The 11,904-nt window shown below is 38.9% G+C and overlaps 1 pseudogene; it reads right to left on the bottom strand.

The window, feature by feature from the left end:
* LOC149162161 (cullin-3A pseudogene) overlaps positions 1-11,603 on the bottom strand; it is a 152,614-nt pseudogene extending 141,011 nt beyond the window's left edge.
* Positions 11,604-11,904: the final 301 nt, after the last annotated feature.

An 11,904-nucleotide genomic window follows, 5' to 3' on the forward strand; every position in this document is an offset into this window, starting at 1 on the left:
GCAGAGGTCTCGTCACAAGGCTCAGATCAAAGTTTGCATTCATGGTATGAGGAAACAAGAAGTAATCCATTAGATGAGCTAAGTTCCAGTGTGCTTGAATTTCAAGATCCATATGCAGTGTTTTTGGAGGTGGATAGAGAATTCATATCTTTCTACGGATCTGTTTCCAAGTTGTCATGGAAGTTTCCTTTCAGTAGTTCTCTCTTGTTGTTCATAAGTGAGCACTTGCGGAGAATTCGAACAGCAAACAGGATACTTACTTGGTTGCATTGGTTGTTTCATTTCACTTGATTAGGTGATGAATGAAACTATTAGAGTAGGTTTTGATGAATAAGCTCCATTTTGAGCATCATTTCCAGTTTTTCAGTTGTGTTTAAGTATTGAGTTAGTTTTTAGTTGAGTGAGAGTCAATTTGTGTCATCCGAGTCATCAGTTTTCAGTCATGCATTTTAGTTTGAGTTTTTGACTCCATTGCCCAATGGATAAGGCGCTGGTCTGCTCTCCCAAAGATCTGCCGTTCTTGGCACCTCCAAGGAGCTACCATCCCCATTGGAGCCAATGTTAGTGTCAGTCTTTCCAGCCTTCCTTCAGTGATCAAATATGCTCTTACAAAGTGGTCTCAGAGTGTCAAGGTCAAATTTTGTCATTTCAAAGAGTCTTCAAGCAAAATTTGGTCACTAGGCATTAGGTCTAGGGTTTGCTTTCACTCCTTCTAAAGTTGTCCAAATGTCGGTCCATGTCATCATTCAGCGGATTCTATCATCATTCATAGGATTTTCCTCATCATGTCAGGTTCCGTTGGGTCATTTTACACCTTGTTCATGCTTCAGTTGCGCCTAGGCAAGGTTCATTTGCCTCTCCTAGGGTTTTGGAGGTAAATTCTCTTGGAGGGTCAAATCATCGGAAAAATTTGTATCCTGATGTTCATATACCTTCCCCTATCATTAATGTACCTTATTAAACACTTCCCATCACTGAGATTCCCCAAATTCCTCATTTTTCCACAAACCCTAGTTTCTTGCCACAACTTGGAAATTTTCTAGGCTAGGCCCGTGTTTTGCCCTTTTGGACCCCTTCCCCTCACTCCATCTCTAAGATTCCACTTTCCCCTGCTTCCTAACATCCCTCCCTACTTCCCAAAATTTCCCCAAGAATTTACAATCCCCTCATCCCCTTCATTTCGCTTCATTTCCACAAAATTCCTTGTTTCACACATCGGGATAAGTTTCACTCAAAAGATATTTCAGAGCAATCAAAGATGAATTTTGAAAAACTGAGAGGTTTTTTTCCACAACATGCCAAAGAAGAAAAACCTCCCTCACGTTTTACACAGGTGTCATTTTTTTAGAGAAATGTCAAAAATACAATCGCCTTGGGAGAATTGATGCACCTCTGAAGTGACCTTGGGAAAATTAGGTTTTCTCCTAGCTTGGTTGGCCAAATAACTTTCTTGATGAGTAAAAGGATAACTAGACAAAAATATATTTCCAATGAGCTATCATGTGCTCAATTTGGAGTTGAGGAAGGCATTCAAAAGTTGACTGCAACAACACTCTGCCTTGAGGAAGCCTCATTTGGTACATTTTGACCAGTCTTGGGAGATTTGATTTTTGGCAAGGTAAATGAACTCCAAATTAAAAAATTATGGTTGGGTTAGAAATAGACTCAAAGACCTTTCCAACGAGCTATCCTACACCTAATTTCAACACCGGGAAGGCCTCTGAAAGCCTCCTCCAAAATGCACTATGTGGCACACGGCGCGTTGGGCAGGTGCGCGACGCATCAGCGGCGCGCGACACATTGAGCAAGTTTTCACAGTGTAAAAATACACTGGCGCGGTGCATCAGAGGCGTGCAGCGCGTTGGGCAGGCACGCGGCGCATACAACCAACAAGCCCAAAAACTTCAAAATTTTGCTCCAAAATTGCCCGATATGCTTGGATCATCATTTGTACAAGTAGGTAGGGCCTCCATCTCTGTTTTTTTTATCCAAGTTTGGTGCTTACTTCATGGTGTTTGATGAATGGTGATTGTTTAAGAAATCAAACCCTACTTCTTCATAATTTCCAAAGCAACAGTGCTAGGGTTATGATTGACAGTTTTGCTACCAAGTTTATCATTCCTCCATCACTCCCTTATTCCATTTGTCCATTCATTTCCTTATTCCCTAAGTTCTCCCACCCCTTAAATTCACATGCCCTAATCCTATACCCACTGTCCCTATGTACCACAGCCCCTTCCTACTTGGCATATTTTGATAATTGAAACAAAAGTCACCAAATTCTCATTTCATACACTTGGCAATTGGAGATAAAGGTACCCAATTTCTCATTTTCAACGAGCTGAACATATAATTGGCATAGACTGGTAACACCATGGAGACGGACACCGACACATCATACAACCGAGATAGTGATTCTACCACAGAACTGCATGTACCAGAAGGGTACTAAAATGTCGAAAAAGGGAGGATAGACTTCGAATCTTGGCCGAAGCTTCTTTGGCTGAACATGGCACTTGATGAGGCGCCTTCAGCCCAAATTTCAAGGAATTTGAAGAAAATTTTTTCAATTTTAAATTTTTGGCTTACAAAACAGGTTTTTCAACTCAACGCGTAGCGCGCCGCGCGCGACCCATAAGATTGGGAGGTCCAAATCACAAATGGCTTTTAGTTTTGGATTTTTCATGATGAATTATACGTGCTCAGCTATTGCCAAAGCATTTCATTAAGTTCTGGGTGACCAAAAGGCTAAAAAACACCATGAAAATCACCTTTCTGCCACCTTTTGCACCAGCAGGAAGTACTTTCGGGAGAATGCACTTTTGGAGAGGCAAATGGACACCAAATTGGAAAATTCCACTTGGTTTGGAAAGTAGACATCCAGGGCTTTCCAACAAGCCAACCTGAGATCAATTTGGATGCCGGGAAGTGCCCCAAAAATAGGTGGAAAGGCGCGAGATGCATAGGGCTCAGGCGCGCGACACACAGGGTTTTTTGGCAAAATTTTCATCTTCAGTTCAGGAAATGCAACCAGTTTGAACAGTTTTGACTTGTGATGTAATTATTGATTTCTCTTGATGTAATTGATTGAACATGATGTAATTTTAGCACATTTTTACTTGTTCTAGAGGATTCATTCACTAAAAGGTGAAAATTAAATGAATGAATCAGTTTCCTAGCATATAGGGGTAAGTTGTTTGACTACCTAGATTTCAGTTCCTTGTTTAGAATTAGTTCAAACAGCTCCTAGAATGATGAGCTCGACCCCTAGAGGCAAGGAAAGGGGGTTAGGATGGTCTATATGATGTAATTTCTCAATCATTTTTAGAGGTTGGAGAGGTTGGACTCTTGGGGAAAAGGTTTTGAGACTCTATTGTACATTTTACTTCAGCATTTTGGCAAAGGAAAGACCAGGGTTTTGCAGCACTGTTTGGAATTCATGTGGCTTTATGTCTTGATGGTGTGCTTCTTTCAGTACTTGTAAGTTGTTATGTGTATCATTTTCCTTCTCTCATCTTCTGCAATTGAACAAATGAAGTGTTAAGGTAGAATTCATAATCTGTAATGCTCTGCCTTTAAGTTTGTTTGATCTCCTATGTTTTCATCTGTTTAAGGAGAATTCTTGAGGTTTCCATGCTCTCCTTACCTCCTCACCTGTCTGATCTACTCACCTCATTAGCTTTTAAGGCATCAAACAATTTCCTACCTTGCTCCAATCAGACCTCTGCAGAAACTGTGTCTCATCCCCGCACCCAAAATTTCCTTTCCCTTTGATTCAACAAAAACCCCAAAAAATCACCTTTAAATCTCTGCACTTAATACCTAGCCTAAGATTAGTTACAATTTCAGTCATCTCGAGCCTCATTGATTATATTTTTCCGAGATTGACCCGGAGAGAGCCCTCTCCTATCCTCGTAGGGCTAGCTACGAGGTTGAGCGTGGTTTGATGTTGCCTTGAGTTTTGCCTTCCTCAGCCTGGGGCAAATTCGAGCGTTAACACATACCATCCATCTTAGCTTCCACGCCTTTCTTTAAACCATCCATATTATCTTTCACATCTTTGTTTAAACCATATATCTTAGCTTCTATTACTTTTTGTGAGAGTGGAATTTGTTGCACTTGGTCTCATAATTTTGATTATCATGTTGCATTTCTTCCTCTTCTTCATGAGTCATGCTATAGATTTTAGGTTGCTTACTAGGTGTTTCCATTTTCTTTCTTCGGGGCATCAATTAATGATAATTATTCTTTACTAATTCCTTCAAAATAATTTTTCAAACCAAACTTATGCAAAACTAAAAAAAAAACTACACACCTTTTTTCACTTTGTAGGAGCTTGATATGAATATGAGGTATCTTTGAAATTTCAAATCTCCAAGGTCTGAAATTACAAAATGTGGTAGCTCTCTGAGTCCTCTTTCCAACGCAACCAATCTGATCAAAATTGGATTCTCCAAGAAAGTGTTATGCCCAATCTCCCAAGATGACCTGATTATACACTTTTTCAGTAGAGAAAATTTGTACGAAGTTCCACATGTCACTGTTTCAACCTTCAGAACTAAAAACAATGCAAATAAAACTATAGTCCATCCTCTTTCTATAACTTATGATGAAATTTCAATCTGATACTTAGAGAGAAATTTGTGACGATTTTTCTAAGGTCACCTGTTTGGGATGTAACTTGGGAGCTTGCAAAAACCCTAACTTCCTTGGATATATCTCCGATAATATAGCGAGACAAGATCTGAAATTTAGACTTGAGCTTCAAAAATATTTCCTTTCAAATGGGTTTTAATTTCAGAGTTTGAACCTTTGTAGAACAAAATTTATAGCGAAAAGATCTGTTTGAGATGGAATTCTAGAGCTTGCAAAAATCCTAACTTCCTCAGATCATATCTACGAAAATATAGTGAGACAAGATTGGAAATTTGGACCCGAGGTTCAAAACAATTTTGGCTCAAATGGGTTTTTTTTTTTAGCTTTTGAAACTTCGTAGAGAAAAAATTATATCGAAAATGCCACGATGACCTATTTGGAGTAGCAAAAACCTAGAATCCAAATCTCTGATACCAAATGTTATGAAACCATCTCACAAAAGATAGAAAAGATAGATCAACGACTTAGAAATCAGCCTCTTTGAGGGGGGAACCTCCTTTACATTACACAAATGAATAATTCTTGGATGATACAAATGACAAGACATCCTTTCTATATATAAGAGTCTAAGGGGTCATAATATAATAAGAGCTAACATAACAATAATAATGTAAGAGCACAAGAATAACAATAGTGGGCTTCTATGGGGCACAATAATAAAAACATGGGGACTACATGGGCACAACAATATAATAAGGGGGTTGCACTAATAACAATAAGGGGTTATACTAGTAGTATAGGGACCTAACATAAACTCTCTCCTATTTCTATTAATACAAAGAGTATCCAGTGTAACCCCTTATTGTTATTAGTGCAACCCCCTATTTCTAGGGAAGATACTTTTATTCGCAATTGTAAATTTTACATAACAAATTGGTGACTCTACTTGGGAACACTTCTTTCCCTTAGTGGTTTCCTTGACCTTAGCACTTGTTTCACCTATTGAAAAAAACTTCATTGCCTCACTCAGATATTTATTGACCACAACAAAACCCTCCTCTAAGATTGATTTGATTTGTTGTCTCCTAATTTGGTCAGATCTGCATCAACGTTCCCCCTGGTTTGGAGACAGAATGCCCCAGTGCACCTTCTCCTTCTCCGCACCTGCACTGTGTTGATTTATGGTAGCATCAGATTTTATCTCAGTCTCAAATTTCGCAAGGAGGCCTAGGCACATGTATTACAAAGAACCCAGAAATTGTTTTGGGAAATTCCACCAAGAAATAGTTTATTAAAATAATTAATTATTTTTAATGGGACCCTAAGTCTAAACTTAGGAAAATAAAATAATTAAAGGGTATTAATATAAATTGTGGGTGTAACTTCTAGAAGAAGATGAGGATCAAGAAGAAATTATATTAGCCATTGATTAACTTCTAATCCGGGCCATTAAATGCCAATGAGGAGATTATTTAAGGAGACTTGAGGGTCACTTGGAAGATACATAGAGAGAGTTCAGAGAATCGATTTTCTGAAGTAGAGCAACTGCTAGGATATTTTCAATAGTGAGATTTTGCAGTGAGGGCCAGGGATAGTTGGGTTGGAGTATCTCTTCTAGGACCCAGGATCAACAACAGAGAGGCCAAGAGACATCAGGAGGAGGCAACACAGACCCAGGAGGGATTAACATTGGGTCAGAAGGGCCCACGCAGAGCTAATGTAGAGCCAGAATGGCTCACCCAGAAGTAGCGCAGTCTTCCAGTGTAGAAATCTAAAATCTACTGGGGAGCTGAGATTTCTGAGCTGGGAGGGGAGTGGAAAGTCTTTGTCCAAGGTATCCTGGGTAGACCAACTTTTCTGAATTGGGATGAGATGTGGGCAGCTCTAAAACAAGAGGAGTTGAGGAGAGACTTAGTCAAGGTTAAACTTGACGAAAGCAACAAAAGTGGGTTGAAGCCCAAGGAGGAGGAGGATAATGCAACCATTGCATCGAAGGGACAAAAAAAGTGGCATAAATGTAAGAAGGAAGTCTCGAAGATCAAGTGTTTTAGGTGTGGTGAGATGGGTCACTATGCTACACAATATCCACTTAGGAAGAAGGAAAAAGATGAGAAACACGATCTAAAGGCTGCGCCTGCGAAGATCGAAGAGGAGGAGTTGACCATGGAAGCCGAGATACCTCCAAGAGGAAGGTGGGCTGATTTGGAGCTGTAGTTCGAAAGAGCTACAAATGGGTAAGATCCTTGATGATACCACCTCTTGGATCAATTCCTTGCTACGAGAGCCCATATTAGAGGTAGTAGGATGGAATAGTGTTGGATGATGCCGCGGAGTGTCAGAGAGATAGTTGTAGTGGCTAGGAGTGCTAGAGTCTGAGCAACACATAGCAGAGTTGGAATTAGTGCAGATGGCAAAGAGCAGAGGTCAGCTGCAACACAATAGATTTAGCGGGTCATCATAGAGACTAGCAGAAGTCAGGCTTCAACATTCATAGGGTATAATACTGAACACAACTAGTTCAGTAATTTGGGATGTTTTTCTGTTGTTGATGGAGTAGCAACATAGTTTGCAGTGCAGTAGTAGTTGGCAGTGGCAGTGGCAGTAGTAGCACAGATGCAGAAATTCAGAGGGAGTTGTAGTACGGATGCGACGTTGATAGTGGCTAAATCAGCAACACTATAGATGCAAAATTTGCATAGAGGTTGGTAGACAACATGTCAGACATCATCAACATAGAGGGAGATGTTACATAATAGTGTGATGCTTCAGTTGGAGCCATTACTAGAGCACATTCCTCGCTAAGAGGGAGTGTTGATTTCTAGTAGCATCGAATGTGCTCTAAGTCTCAAATTGTTATGAAACTAGCTCACAAAAAGATAGAAAAGATAGATCAACGCCTTAGAAATAATCCTCTTCAAGAGGGCAACCTCCTTTACATTATACAAATGAACAATTCTTGGATGACACAAATGACAAGACGTCCTTTCTATATATAGGAGTCTAAAGGGTCATAATATAATTAGAGCTGACATAACAATAATAATGTAAGGACGCAATAATAACAATAATGGGCTTCTATGGGGCATAATAATAACAATATGGGGACTACATGGGTACAACAATATAACAAGGGGGTTGTACTAATAACAATAAGGGGTTACGCTAGTAGTATAGGTGCCTTACACGCCCCTTGTTATAGACATATTTGGGCACTGCAACCCCAATCACATATGTCCATAAACTAAGGGCTTCTAAGTCCCTAAAGGTGTTGTTGCATACCCTAAAGGAGCAAGGTCAGCTGATTAAATCATCTCCCAGAAGTTCTCCATGAAAAACCACTCAGAACTGGTCAAAGAAAGACCATACATACTGCCCAGTGCTAAGGGTGCGATACATCTCACCTGCCACATGAAAAAAGTGCGATGCATACTGGAAAGCCCTTCTGTAGGGTGCGATGAGCGAGAGCAGACAAATGGCACAAGCAGTTTGCTAGGTGGAAACCCTGAGAATCTTCTAGAAGCTGCTCATTTGACACTTGCCTCCCTGAATTCGCCCAAGGATGAGTAAAAGATCATGAAATCTCTAAGTGGAACCAAGAACTATCAGAGAGATGACACTAATCAAAATCCCAGAAGCTGACTCACCCCGTTGCAAATATCTATATATGGATCCCTCATCCCAGAGATCCAAAGGTTGGAATTTGGTAATTTTAAAAGAGGTGCTACTGGTTTCTCTTTGAAGACATTGTTGGGTGATCTTGCTTTGTATGAGGTGAAGAGGGCTTTCAAGCTAGGAGGATGGCGTTGGGTCAAACCAAGTGGTTGTAATCCTCTCTTCTACTACTTTTACCAATAAAGTTATTTGAGTTTTCCTCCATATTCTTGTGTATCTCTGAATATTGTGTTGATATATGCATTTGTTGTTGGGCCTCAGTTTTGATCTTATTTTGCTTTGAGAAACTTACCTAACCATCCATTTATCCCTTATTTTCACTCCATCCATTCCATTTTAATGAGTATTTGATGTCTAATCAGGTATTTAGCTTTAATTTGTCAATTTCTAAAGTTTTTATAAAAGTTTGATTTTAAGTGCAATTTTGGCAATTTCAGAAATTCCCGTAATCACTTCATGGTTGATATGGATGCAGGCCACTTTAGCACGAATGAGATACATGAATGAAAAGCTTGGGAACTAGGACCAAGCCACCTATGCTTGGTTCCAACAGAACGAGCTTTATTATGCCTATTTGGAGCTAGTCAATCATGACTAGTCATCCAGAAATCCCATCTAAGTAGGGCAGTTTTGAGATCCCATGATATTAGTCATATTTCTTGGGATGAGAGGAGTGGATTCGACTTGGATAGGTGGCTTAGAGTAGATAAGATTGTTAGAGTAAATATATATCAGTTGGTTTCATGAACTCCTTATTTAAGAGCCACACTTTGATGGCTCAACACATTGACTTATGATACTCTTATGCTGTAATATTTTTGGTTTGAAGACTTAATTTGAAGACTTGTGTTACTCTCATTTTTGCTGCTCAATACATGGATGTGTGACTGATATAAAGCTTCTGATGTCATCTTCAAAAGTGTGCAAGTCAAGGGTGGAGGGTCCCCACTCCAAGCTAAGTACACTTCCAAGTTAAACTAGTTTTATTTCATTGCAAATCTGGTTGATGGTAGCTTTAGTTTTTCAAAGTCTTATTTCAGATTTCCTTATGGTTATTCATAGTGATTGATTTCAATTTTTAATGGTTTATTCATCATCTAATTGAGTTGGAAAACAAGTGTTCAAGTTGGGCATTCCCTCTATGAAATGGTGAATCAGAACTAGTCTCTTTTGTTTACATGCAAATAGTTTGTTTCCATTTAGATTTATATCTTAAGATGAATGAGTTATGATGGAAAACTTTAAGTGTCTCTTAAGTTAAGAGCCTCTTTCATGTATGATTTATGCATCTTGAGTTTTTGGTTATAATCTCTAATTCATTAAGTAATAACTGAGGTGAAAGTGGACTTCTTGAGTTCAAGAACCCTTTCAATGTTTTCTCTTTTGAGCTGATTGAATTAGAGTTATTAGATATATTTTCTTTAGCTTTTAAATCATTTATCTTTCAAGGTTGGTTATATTAGATCTTCACAAATAGTGAATTTTCCTCAAAGAATAAACAACCCGGATTGATAGTAAATAATTGTGTTAGTTTAGGAACATAAATTAGCTCAACATTTTGGCGCCGTTGCCGGGGAGGCAAATATCGGCATAGTCAATAGAGAGATAAAAATCCAAAATAAACAAAAACATTAGTTACATTTCATTTCTTTAATTATGTTTCTTTATGCCTAGAGTTAGAGATCCTCAAGGTAGATTTATCAAAAACCCCCCACAAGTAGAGATAGGATCATCACATACACCTGTTACTGGTAATCCAATCATTGAAGAACTGATTGAAAAACAAAGAAGTGGCCAAAGATTAACCTTGATTGAAAGGCAAACTTTGTCAGCTTGGGAAGCAAAGCAAAAATTCTCCACTTCCGGAAAACCAAAGGAGAAAGGGAAACAAGTTGTTTTTCCATCCATCGATCCTCCTATCTTCCCACAACTTGAACCTCCACCTGAAATTGAAACAAATCAAACAATGGCAGAAGGACATGGATCCATTCATCTTAATGATGAAGAACAAAGAGCTGAAAATGAAAGACAAGAAAGAGAATGGAGGAGGAAGAGAGAGGAAGAAAGGAAGCACGAAAATGATAGGAAGGAAGAAAATGACAGGAAAAGACAAGAAGATGGACTTGACCAAGAATCAACTTTTGGTTTCCCAATAATAGATACAAGTGCAATACTAGGAGAAGAAGTAAAGATGAAAAACATTCCACCTTCTGTGTTGCCAAACTTCTATGGAATGTCTACAGAAGATCCAGATTCATTCATGTTTGAATTCGATATCTTATGTAGAACATATGGCTATACTGATGATGTCCATAAGCTCCGTCTTTTTCCTGCAACATTAAAAGCAGCAGCCTTAAAATGGTTTATGGGTTTAGGAGAACAAACAATAGCCTCCTGGGATGATATGCGAACTGTCTTCCTTAAGAAATATCAGCCTTATTGTAGATCTAGAGATTCAAAGGAAGATGTGTTTAGAATGACACAACAAGAAGATGAAAATCTAGAAGAATATTTAGAACGGTTTGCATATAATCTGCAGAAGTCTAAACAACATTCCCTAAATCAAGAAACTGTTCGTACAATCTTCCTCAAAGGTGTAAGAGATGAATACCTTGACATTTTAAATGTAATGGGTAAAGGAGATATTTCAAATCTTCCATTTGATGAAATTGTCGAGTTATGTCAGAAGTATTCTAGAGGAAGATCAAAAACAGGAAGAAGGGAAGTAAGTTCTAAAGCAGCAAAGTCAGCTGCAGGAGGGATAACAAGGGCTGAAATAGGAAGTCTACTGGAAAATTTCAAAACAGATCTTTTGAGTACATTAGGGACACAAGTAGATGTGCTAAAGGCAAACAAAAAGAAAGAAGAACAAGAACAAGCCTTAGCAATATTTTGTTCAAAATGTAAAAAGAAACATCCTTTGAGAGACTGTCCTTTAGATAGCATTCAAGTGTGTGGTCTTTGTACAGGCAATCACTCCACAGAAAATTGTGTAACATTAAAAGACTTGCAAACTAATTCAATGGAAGAAATGCAAGGAGCAGAAGGTTTCTATTATGTTGCACCAAGAAGACCATGGCCACCTAGAATGCCTCAACCAAATCAGCAACAAATCCCTCAGCAAAATTATGCTTATCCATCTTATAATCCTTGGACCCCTCCAATGCCATGGCAAGCTTGGCCTCCACAACAATATCAACAACAACCTGCACAAGGTTGGAGAGGGTATGGTTATGGAAACCAACAGCCACAACAGTCTCAACAATATCAACAACATTACCAGCAACAGTACCAACAACCATTTTCATACCCACCATATCCTTCATCCATGCCATTTCCGCAACAGAATTCTGCATATCCATTCCAACAGCAGAATCCACCACCATTGTTAACACAACCACAACAATTACAGTTACCTTCAAATCAACCCAGACCAACACAATTACCATCCCAACCGGTGGCTAATCCGAATAATAGAGTGGACAAATCTGCATATACAGTAGAGGAAACAGCATATTATCCTGCATATTCAATTCTTCCTCTTGATGATGTCCATTTAAGGTCTGGAAAAGTACTTAAGAAGGATTCTCCTCCAATTATAGAAGAACCAGCTGAACAAGGGGAATCATCTGAAAC

Source organism: Pinus tabuliformis, chromosome 5_2 (genome assembly GCF_031772625.1).
Source record: "Pinus tabuliformis cultivar Carrire ecotype Pingquan chromosome 5_2, CPIR1, whole genome shotgun sequence".
NCBI classification, from domain to species: Eukaryota; Viridiplantae; Streptophyta; class Pinopsida; order Pinales; family Pinaceae; genus Pinus; species Pinus tabuliformis.